This window comes from Thunnus maccoyii, chromosome 22, assembly GCF_910596095.1.
Source record: "Thunnus maccoyii chromosome 22, fThuMac1.1, whole genome shotgun sequence".
Taxonomy (NCBI): domain Eukaryota; kingdom Metazoa; phylum Chordata; class Actinopteri; order Scombriformes; family Scombridae; genus Thunnus; species Thunnus maccoyii.
In genome coordinates, this window is record NC_056554.1 from 23,976,073 (window position 1) to 23,986,360 (window position 10,288).

General features: G+C 40.2%; 1 long non-coding RNA gene across 2 annotated transcripts; it reads right to left on the reverse strand.

Annotated features, from left to right (window-relative positions):
• Positions 1-1,823: 1,823 nt before the first annotated feature.
• On the reverse strand, positions 1,824-9,983 carry LOC121889806. Of its 2 annotated transcripts, XR_006093624.1 has the most exons (5): positions 8,991-9,983; positions 7,791-7,837; positions 6,473-6,563; positions 5,856-6,023; positions 1,824-4,855 (listed from the first exon to the last, which is right to left on the reverse strand). It is a non-coding gene; the product is annotated as an uncharacterized LOC121889806 (long non-coding RNA). The 2 variants fall into 2 exon arrangements; XR_006093625.1 differs by lacking the exon at positions 5,856-6,023 and having other exon boundaries at positions 8,991-9,981.
• Positions 9,984-10,288: the final 305 nt, after the last annotated feature.

Consider the following 10,288-nt stretch of genomic DNA (forward strand, 5'->3'; position numbering starts at 1 on the left):
AATGGGAGTTCACCTAGAATGTTAATATCTGAGAGATATCAACATTCAAGGGTGAACATAGAAGGGTGAATTCGAGCTCTGACTCCTTCAATCAGTCACTTTTCACAATATTACACACAATAATGACAGAAGAAATTCTCTTTAAAGATATAACATTGTTTATTAAACTTAGCAAAATTAACAAGGTTAACAAATGCTTCATTCAATAAACAACAATCCTAAAATCTAATCCTACCAAACAAAACACAACAGCTATGTACAGGGTTGGACACATGCAGGGGAATGCGTGTGTGTGTGTGTGTGTGTGAGACAAGATGGCGACAGGGCCTGACGTGATGACGTCGTCAGTCTGCGACGCAGACGTGACTATGAGGGGAAGTCACATCGCGCGAGAACCGGATGGCAGAAATATGGCGGTGTCTTGGTTAGACAGAAGGAAGATGGCGCCGTCTAGTGGTCGGCGTCTTGCACTCACCCAATTTTGTGAAAAACACACTTGTCTGATGGTGGATAAGGAAAGACAAAGCGAAGCTTTGTCCAACATTATCTGACCATCAGATGTGCAAAAGATGTCGGTGCGTGTATGTGTGTGTGCGCGCATGTGTATGTGTTAGTCGGAAGAGAGAGGGAGGAAGGAGAGAAAGCGATCGTGAGAGGAAGAGAAACAGTTCCTTTGTCCACAGACAGTGCGCATACAGACGGCAGTCTGTGACGCACGTTGTCTGGTTTCTGATCGACAAAGCAACTTACTTTCTCCCTCACGATGGCACAAACACAGCAGTAGTCCCAAGCGGGACAAACACAAAACAGTCTAGCGTGGTGAACACAACTAAACAGGCAGCAAACTTAAAAAACTAGAAAAAAAACTAGAGAGTAGAGCAGGAAAAATGGACTCGGCGGTCCGTAAACAACACAACAAACAATAGGAAAAGCTAAATGCTAAACAACAGCAACTGATGCTGATAAGAACACACAATTAACACTGCCTCTGCCCAGACTTATGCCTCTTACTTGGTCGCTTCAGAAAGCGAGCAGGGTGTGTGTGTGTAGTCCGTCTTTATGTCCGGCTTTGTCCTGGGCTCGGATGCAGACGGTGGCCGTTCTCGCACGGTCAGCGAAAAGTACGGCAGCTGGCTCTCAGCGGCGTGGCGGAGAGAACAGTAGAGTCAACTCGGTGAAGAAGTTTTTCTTCCTTCTCGAGGGAATTTGAGGACGTAGCAGCGGTCTCTCTCGGATCCGGGAATGTGTTCGGGTGAACACGGGCGAAGTCTCGTCTCGTCCAGTGAGGGGAGTCTTCGATGAGGAGAAAACACCTGCGTGGGGTACCCCCTTTAGTCGACCTAACTCAGAGGAACAGAAGTTACCCCTAACTCAGTGACATGGGAAAGGCGTGTGCTTCAGGGCACGTTCAGTTTTTAAAGGGGCGGTGATGTCACGGCTGCGTCATCAGGACGCTCCGCTGTGCAGGAGCATCTCTGCCAATGAGACTGTATGTTGACTGTTCCCTGCTGAGGTGTGAAAATCGCAAAGCATCCTTGGAAATGAAGTTTGCAATGGACTCCCATTGTCTGTACGCAGCATTTTGGCGCTATTCCTTTGTCTCGGGGAAAACAAAGGAATAAAGCACCTCGTGGTCAGGCCTCACAGGTTACATGTAGGCCCTCTCTGTGTGACCTTGTGATTTGAGGCCAAACAGTAGTATAAATATCTTTTATTTAACAGAAACATTTTTGGACATCCTTTTCAATCTGGACAATAAAAGGATAAACATGCAGCTTTTACTGTTCAAACACAAACATTTTGACAGCTTATTCTGTGTTCTTCAGAGTTGATTCTGATAAAGACAGAATAATCTATCAAATCATTAGTCTGTTTGAACACTAAAAGCAGTGTGATTAAACTTATCTGATCACCTTCCAGCGGTCAAATTGCTGCACATATAATAGCTGAAAAGGGTCAGACCAAAGCCACACCAAAGGTATTCAATATACTGCTCTGGATGAAGATGCTCTCAGGGCAGGAACAACACCCATGATTCACTGGCACTGCTGTTCCTCATCTGCTCCAGGAGCTGTGTGTAGAGCAGCAGCTGCAGGGAAAACTGCTTCTGTGGAAGACAGTACCATTACACATAGAGTTAATTTACTATTTCATACATTTTAGTTGTACATGTGAAAATAGTGCTGTTTAACCAGGAGTAGGACTTACAGGGTAAGTTAATATGCTACATAGGCAAACAGATGTGTATGACTTACCTAGACCTCTCCTGACTTGTGTCTGCAATACTTCTGATATGACGGGTGCGAATGTCACAGACATGGTGAATAATGCCAACCCATAGTGCAGGGATGTCAAACGTATGGCCCGCGGGCCAGATCAGGTTTAATCCGGCTCGTTAGAGATGATTTTGCAAAGTATAAAAATGAGCTGAAATTTTTCAATGAAAGAAACTGCTGTTCTAAATGTGTCCACTGGATGTCGCAATAGCAATTCTGTTAAGCAAGCAAACTGTTTATACCAGGGCTGAGCAAGTAGGCCAAGGAAGTACAGCTAGTCCGGAGCTACCTTGTCGTGCTGCCTGCCCTACTATGTCTTCTACTTTGAACATTATGTGCTTTGGCACCCTCATTGCCCCAAAATGTCTCTGTCAAAAAAGAGAAAAGTGGACGCAGAATGCAGAGTGTTCCATGAAAAGTGGACATCCTCTTATTTATTCACGGAAGTGAATGGGAAAACTGTGTGTTTGGTGTGTTCACAGCATGTTTCAGTGCTGAAAGAATATAACCTTCGTCGCCACAATGAGACTCTTCATGCTGTCAAATACAACAACTTTCAAGGACAACTGAGAAGAGAGAAGGTGAATGAATTGTTGGAGGGTCTGAAGAAACAGCAGTCTGTGTTTACTCATAGCCGAGAAATCAGTGACGCTGCAGTGAAAGCTAGCTACCTTATTGCTAATGAAATAGCAGTGGCTTCAAAACCATTTAGTGAGGGTGGATTTGTGAAAACATGCATGCTGAAGGCTGCGGAGATTGTGTGCCCTGAAAAGCGCTAGGCTTTTGCAAATATCAGCCTGACAAGAAACACAGTTGCAGACAGGATTTTTGATCTTTCGGCGAATTTGGATAGTCAATTGAAGCGCAAAGTCATTTATTGCCTTTTCAGTTGCAGTTGATGAAAGCACAGACATTACAGATGTTGCGCAACTGGCCATATTCATCCGCGGAGTTGATGACACGTTGACTGTCACCGAGTTCGTGGAGTTGGTGTCAATGACGGATACTACAACAGTAGCTGATATTTTCACTGCACTCGTCGGTGCACTGGACAGGGTCGGAATGGACTGGTCCCAAACCGTCAGCCTGGCTACAGATGGTGCGCCCTCAATGATCGGGAAAAAAGTAGGTGATGTGACAATGTTCAGAGAGACAGTGTAGACTGCAAATGGAGGACGCGATTTTTGGACTTTTCACTGTATTCTGCATCAGGAGGCTTTGTGTTGCAAGTCATTAAAGATGGATAATGTCATGAAGGTGGCCATCCAAACTGTTAATTTCATCCAATCCAGAGGCCTGAATCCCCGTCAGTTTGCCCGTCAGTTAGCCTTGTCAGAGAGAAAGACCACAACTATGGCCTGCCGTACCACACCAAGGTAAGATGGTTAAGCCGAGGTGCTGTACTGAGGTGTTTCTTTGATTTATGAGAGGAAATTGAACAGTTCATGGAAAAAAAGGGCAAACCAGTGTTAGAATTTCAGTCCACAGAATGGATGCAGGACCTTGCATTTATGGTGGATGTTACAGAGCACTTGAATAACTTGAACAAAAATACTGCAAGGCCACAACAAAGTTGTCACGCAGTATTATGACAGCATATGTGCGTTCAAGTTGAAGCTGTCATTGTGGGAGACGCAACTGGCAGGTGGTGATGCAGCTCACTTTCCTTGTCTGAAAGATGTGTGCGCGACCCAACATGCTGTGGACATGAAGCGGTTCAAAGATAAAATTACGGGACTATTGCGGGAGTTTGAGCAACGCTTTCAGATTTTTGGTGAACTGGAGAAAGACTGCACAGTTTTTTGCTTGCATTCACTGTGAATGCCTCTGATCTGCCTGTCAACATCCAACTTGAAATAATAGACATGCAGTGTGACTCAGATTTGAAGGGCAAATTTGCCGCAGCTGGCTTGGACACATTTTATTGGTATCTATTGCCAGGTTACCCCAACTTGACAGCCCTTGCTGCAAAAATGTTTGGAACCACATATCTTTGTGAGCAAGTTTTCTCTGCAATGAGCATCAATAAAACAAAGCTGCGCTCAAGGCTCATGCACAAGCACTTATATTTATTTGTATTTCATTCAATCCCAGATAGGCTGTGACTTAAAGTTGAATAGCTTTGTAAATACACTGAGACAAAATCTAAGTTCCAATCACTGAGGCACTGTGTTCTTAAAATTGCGCCGTTTTTTTTCCTCAGAATTTTTAACTAAATGTTTTGTCACATTTTCAGAATGTGCTTGTTCTATTTTGGACCAAAGTAAAACAAAGAAAGCAATCTGAAGTTCATGATTTTACCAGTCCGGCCCACTTGGGAATAAATTTTCTTCCATGTGGCTCCTAAGCTAAAATGAGTTTGACAACACTGCCATAGTGCCTAAGAAAAATAAAACAGCACTATAAAAAGTCCCATCACATAGAAATGAATGAACTTGCGATTAGAAATCATATTTATATATATGTTGTGTACTTGCCAGAAACTGCTTGGTTGTGTTTGCTGTCTTACAACATCACCAAAAAAAGTTGATGTCTTTCCGCCAGTTGAGGTGAATGGACTGTCCTTTTATCTTTACTGCCTTGAGGGGAGAAACAAAACATACATAATAATTTCAGTCAAGGGTCTTCAATTGTATTCCATGGAGGGCTGACAGTATGCAGATTTTCATCCCAACAACATTGATTAACACACTTTCAGTCAGAAACAAGTAGCTACTCAGTGAAATCAACTTTTGTTGTCTTTGGTTGTAATGAAAACCTATGTACTCCTGGTCATCAATGGCACATGGTGAAATACCCCTGACCTATTACACAGTCACTTTAGGATGAAGATAAAGGCAATACCATGCATCGATGCTACAGGACCTCTCTCATGGCTGGAGAAACAACAGCAACATCAAGAAAATAAGTGCTTTATGATACAGTCACATACCACTGTAATACATTATGTTATGTCCTAAGATGCTGGGAGCCTTGGCTGGCCTGGATAAACATACCAAAATAAATAACAGAAAAATTCTACTTCTGACTGATGAATGTAAAATTAAAACTCTGGTAGCAATTACATGTTTTTCAACATTGAAACGGGGAAAACGTTACTTGTGTTGGACTATAAGCTAACTTTACCCCCCAATGTGTACATGTGCTCCTAAATGACAAATTAGGAGCAAACAATGAAATTATGGAGCACTGTGAAAAATATTCACAGAATGTATTAACCGGGTGATGAGCAGACTTCTCCTCAATTTATCTTTCACACTAACTCATTACTCTGACTTACTGTCTTTAGCACATCATCAGCACTAAGTATCTTAGTTAGTTATCGGTCCATGTGTTATCTTACTGCCACAGAAAATGAATAAATCTTTGGGTTATTAGCACGACATTGCTTCCCTGTGTCTCTTATCAAACCACCAGCTCTGTGAGAGGCACAAACTGAAGCTAAAGTGTGCTAATATTTAACGTTACATAGCGGCATTTCTTTTCAGGGAAACTAATGTGCTGCTAATAAACATTGTACATCATCTAGGTTTTGAACCATTAGCAACGGGGCAAAATAAAAATACATTACACTCTTACCTGTCCAGCAGAAAATAGGAAACTTCGGCATCAGTCTGCAAACATTTCTCTCATCAGGGATTTCCATCTGGGTTTATCCTCATTTTATGCTGTCCCTTGTACCAATTTCGTTTAGCTTCTTCATGTTTTTGTTTCTTTGACGACGACAATTTACGTTCCTGTGATTTCCTAAATAAGTATGATTTATCAAATTTTGGTTTCAAAAACTTCTCACAATACAAAATGTTTGGTGTGGAACAGCAACTAGTTATTCTCTTTTCTTCTTCTTCATTTTACAACCGGTGCATTTCTGGTACCCACCCACCGAATCTAAAAACGTGTAAGGCTCTCACTAGAGCCATTATTAGGTTTATCCGTTCTGCGCTACTGTAGAAACATGGCAATGCAACATGGCAGCCACCGTGGAGGGAGACCCGCTCCTATGTAGATATAAAGGGCTTATTCTAAGGTAATGAAAACATAATTATTATTTTCAGCTGATTAGACACTAATTAAAATATACTTATAAATAATCTATTCAATTTTTACCAAGTCTGTTCTTTTAGATGCCACTAAATACTACACACTGGACCTTTAAAGCATCTGTACCAAGGTAACTATTGGTGAATTAAGCTTACCTCTGACTCCAGCTTTTAACCCTCAGGTCTTTAAGCTTCTGAGCCTTTATGTCTGCCTCTGCAGTGCCTGGAAAGCGCCCTTACACTTGAGCTGTCAAAATAGAAAGACAAATATTGAGAAAGAAAATAAGATTCATATCACACGAGGAAAGCACTGTAAATGGTTTCAGGATAATGATGAGGTTTTGTAAAAATACAAGGACTATTTCAATTTCAACACCTACCTGATACATGCCAGATTGGAGAAAAGAAGTCAAAATTCGGAAATACAATGAACAAAGATTACATACATGGAATAACAAATAATTAGAAAAAACTTTTAAATTGTGCACCATTACATGGAAATGGAATATAGATCAAAGTGTGTGCTGATAAATCTTTGTCCTTCAAGCAAGTAACATTGCTTATATCATAGCTCTGAAAAGGCTGAACTCTCAACAAATTCACAAAAAGCTTCTCAGTGAGATTATATTATTGTTAGGATGGACACACATCACAAATCTGCAGCCATAGGCATTTATATGATTTTTATCAATCCGACCCTATTTCAACCATAACTCAACTGTATCTCATGTTGTAAATGATCACGTTTGCCATCATGCATTTAAAAACTATAACATGTAACACCACTGCTGGACAGGAAACAATGGCATGCAGGATTGATGAGCCCTGGTAATACAGGTTAACGGGCAAGGCACAAAATTAGCGCCAACCACCAGCCAAATGTTGGTAAAATACGCAAGTGGCTGGTAGATTTGCTTCACTCACCAGCCAAAAAATCAGTGATAATCTATTGAGTGGCTGGTAAAATTTGAACATTGACTAGCTATTTGGCTGGTGGACAAAAAAGTTAATTTTGCACCTTGTCAGTGGGTTACAGGCAATACGAGTTAACCGACCAGTTTAATTTGTGTAAAAGCATGTGTGCATATTTTGTAGCAGCCTTGTGAGATTTAATATAATAATATAATATAATATAGCTAAACACAGTGGATGTCCATGCATAATATCACTGCACTCTGGCACAGTACTTCTATCTACTGGTTGGAGAGTACTTCATTAACATTTTAAGTCAATTGTTCTGAAACTAGATTTCAATGTTTTCTGCACTTTCTGCACAAGGGGTTGTTTAGAGACACTGAGACCAAAGATTAACTTTTAGCAACTGAAGTTAAAAGCACTAAGGATGAGCTACATTGTTTATCACTATACATCACAGCAGTTCAGCACTGTTTGGCAGGTCTGTATCTGTACACAGCACCAGTAAACCTACAGCAGGAACTACAAAAACTACACAATAAATACCAATAAAGATTACCTGCTCCAGCCACCTCCTCTCCAATGTTTTTATGTGAGCAGAGTCTTCTGTAATAAGAGATGGAAGTATTATGTTATACCTGTATAGGTAAATTAAATGTTATTCACTTTCAAGTATTAATAATTCTTCTATGATAATGTACAACCCAGAATTAGAACATCTTTAAAATTCTTGGTTGACTGTCAAAGTGGCTTAATGAAAAGAGATGTTGCTATGGTAACCTGGCCTCAACTTTAACCTCAGTGTGGTAAGGCCTTATGTGTTGGCAGAATGATCTTTGCCTCCCTCTCACCCAAAAGTGATCTGGCCCTTTATTTTAACATTAGTTTAATAGGGTGTATAAATTATATTGGTCAGTAACACTGAATACAGTTCCCATCCCAATTTATCTCTCAACCTAACTTGGATAGTATTTTACCCTGTTAGATCTACTCTGTCCTAGCTTTATCTGCTTCTGAACTGCGACTGTTCACGTATATTCAATTCAATTCAGTTTTATTTATAAAGCACCTAATCATAACAGAAGTTATCTCAGGACTCTTTACACATAGAGCAGGTCTAGACCGAACTCTTTAATATACAGAGACCCAACATTCCTCCATGAGCAGCCCCTGGTGACAGCAGCAAGGAAAAACTCCCCTTTAACGGGAAGAAACGCCAAGCAGAACCGGATTCTAGGCGGACGCCATCTGCCTTGACCGGTTGGGTTGAGACGTTATTGTAGTTATATACTCAAAAGAAAAGAGCGAGAGAGAGAGAGAGAGAGAGAGAGAGAGAGAGAGAGAGAGAGAGAGAGAGAGAGTATACTGAGGTGGAAGAAATAATTTCTACTGCTGTATAACAGGTAGGTTAAGTTAAAATATGCCTTTTGATTTTCCTTCTGAGGGTCTTCAATTGTACTTACAATTAATGATAACGTTAATGATAACGTTGTGCGAATCACAACGTTAAATTAACGTCGACGTAACGTTACACCGTGCTAAATTCACAGATGAAGCTATGCAACGAATGATTTCACCGAACAATTAATTAAACGTGGCAAATAAAAAAAAACAACCAATTCATGTACTTATGAAAGCATACGACTTAACGTTACAGCTATTAGCATCGAACTAGCTAGCTGGTATGATGTCAAAGTAACGTTAGCGTTAAGCTAGTTTTAAGTTAACAGTTACTCACCACTCACTACCAGTAACTTACAGTTTCTGAGTATTTTCGCCATCCTCCCCTTGTCGGCTTACCAGCTGAGCCGTACTCCACCAGCCCGATCATGTCAGTTTCATTCAGTATTTTCTTCTTTTATTTGTCTTTAAATACACTAATTTGGTCGTCGTCGACCCGATAAATCACCGCATCCCGATCCATTTCTCTGTCTCCGTCTGTGACGTTAATCTGCTCCCAACGGTCAAAGATGACGATGCATTCAAGTGCACCATCCAAGATTTGTCTTCATCAAAAGCTTGTCTCACGTTTACTTACAGAGGATAACAGACCTATGTAAAGTAATTTTTTGGTGCAGATTTTACTAACTTAATACGGATTAAATTAAATGAATTAATGAAATGAAAAAAAATAGGCCAGACATGTAATGGATCAAATAATAAACTACGGAATATATAAACGGTATTACAAAAACAAACCTACCATATTGCTCCATAGTGAACATCAGAAACGGACATGGGATACGTTATTTACAGCCTATAAATGCGACATCTCACATATCATAGTAATATATGTGTTTTTGAGACCGTTGTTGTTCACGTTTATGATCATTTATGTATTACACTCGATAATTGTAATATTTCCGTGAGGTCCCGAAGGCAGCATGGGGAACCTAGAGTGTATGGGCGGGAAGCGCGAGCTCCGTGGCTCAATACTTATATTAATATACTCAGTACACTTAGGTGGCGTTAACAAAATGTCCGGGAAGAGAACATTTTACAAAGAGTACCTTTCGATCCAAACATCAAAATTCCTCTTGACACTTGAAACATGTCTTTTACAGCATGCTTAATCATGTTACATGTGAAATGTCTTAGTTTACATGGAAGGAAAAGCTCTTGAGTTTACATGTGAAATCAATCAGTGAGATGTGTCAGTTCACATAGGAAATGTTGATTTTCACCATAGATTTTCACATGTAAAAGTTTGCATTGTTGTTGTTGTCTTTTATCACATGTGAAATCACATCACATGTGAATGTTTCATTTTACACGTGAATTTATCCCTTTCACATGTTAAGTTTGCATTAACATATAAAACTAAAAACTTTTTTTTTTCACATGTGAATTTAAGATACACATGTGATTTTCAAATGTGGAACTTAGGTTCACATGTGAAACCACAACATCATGTGAAATGTTTCACTTCGCATGTGACATTATCTTTTTCATACGTAAAGTTTGCAATCACATGTAAAGCTGAAAACATGTTGTCTTTTTCAAGTGAATTTCAAGATACACGTGATTTCTTCCAAATGTGAAACTTAGGTTCACATG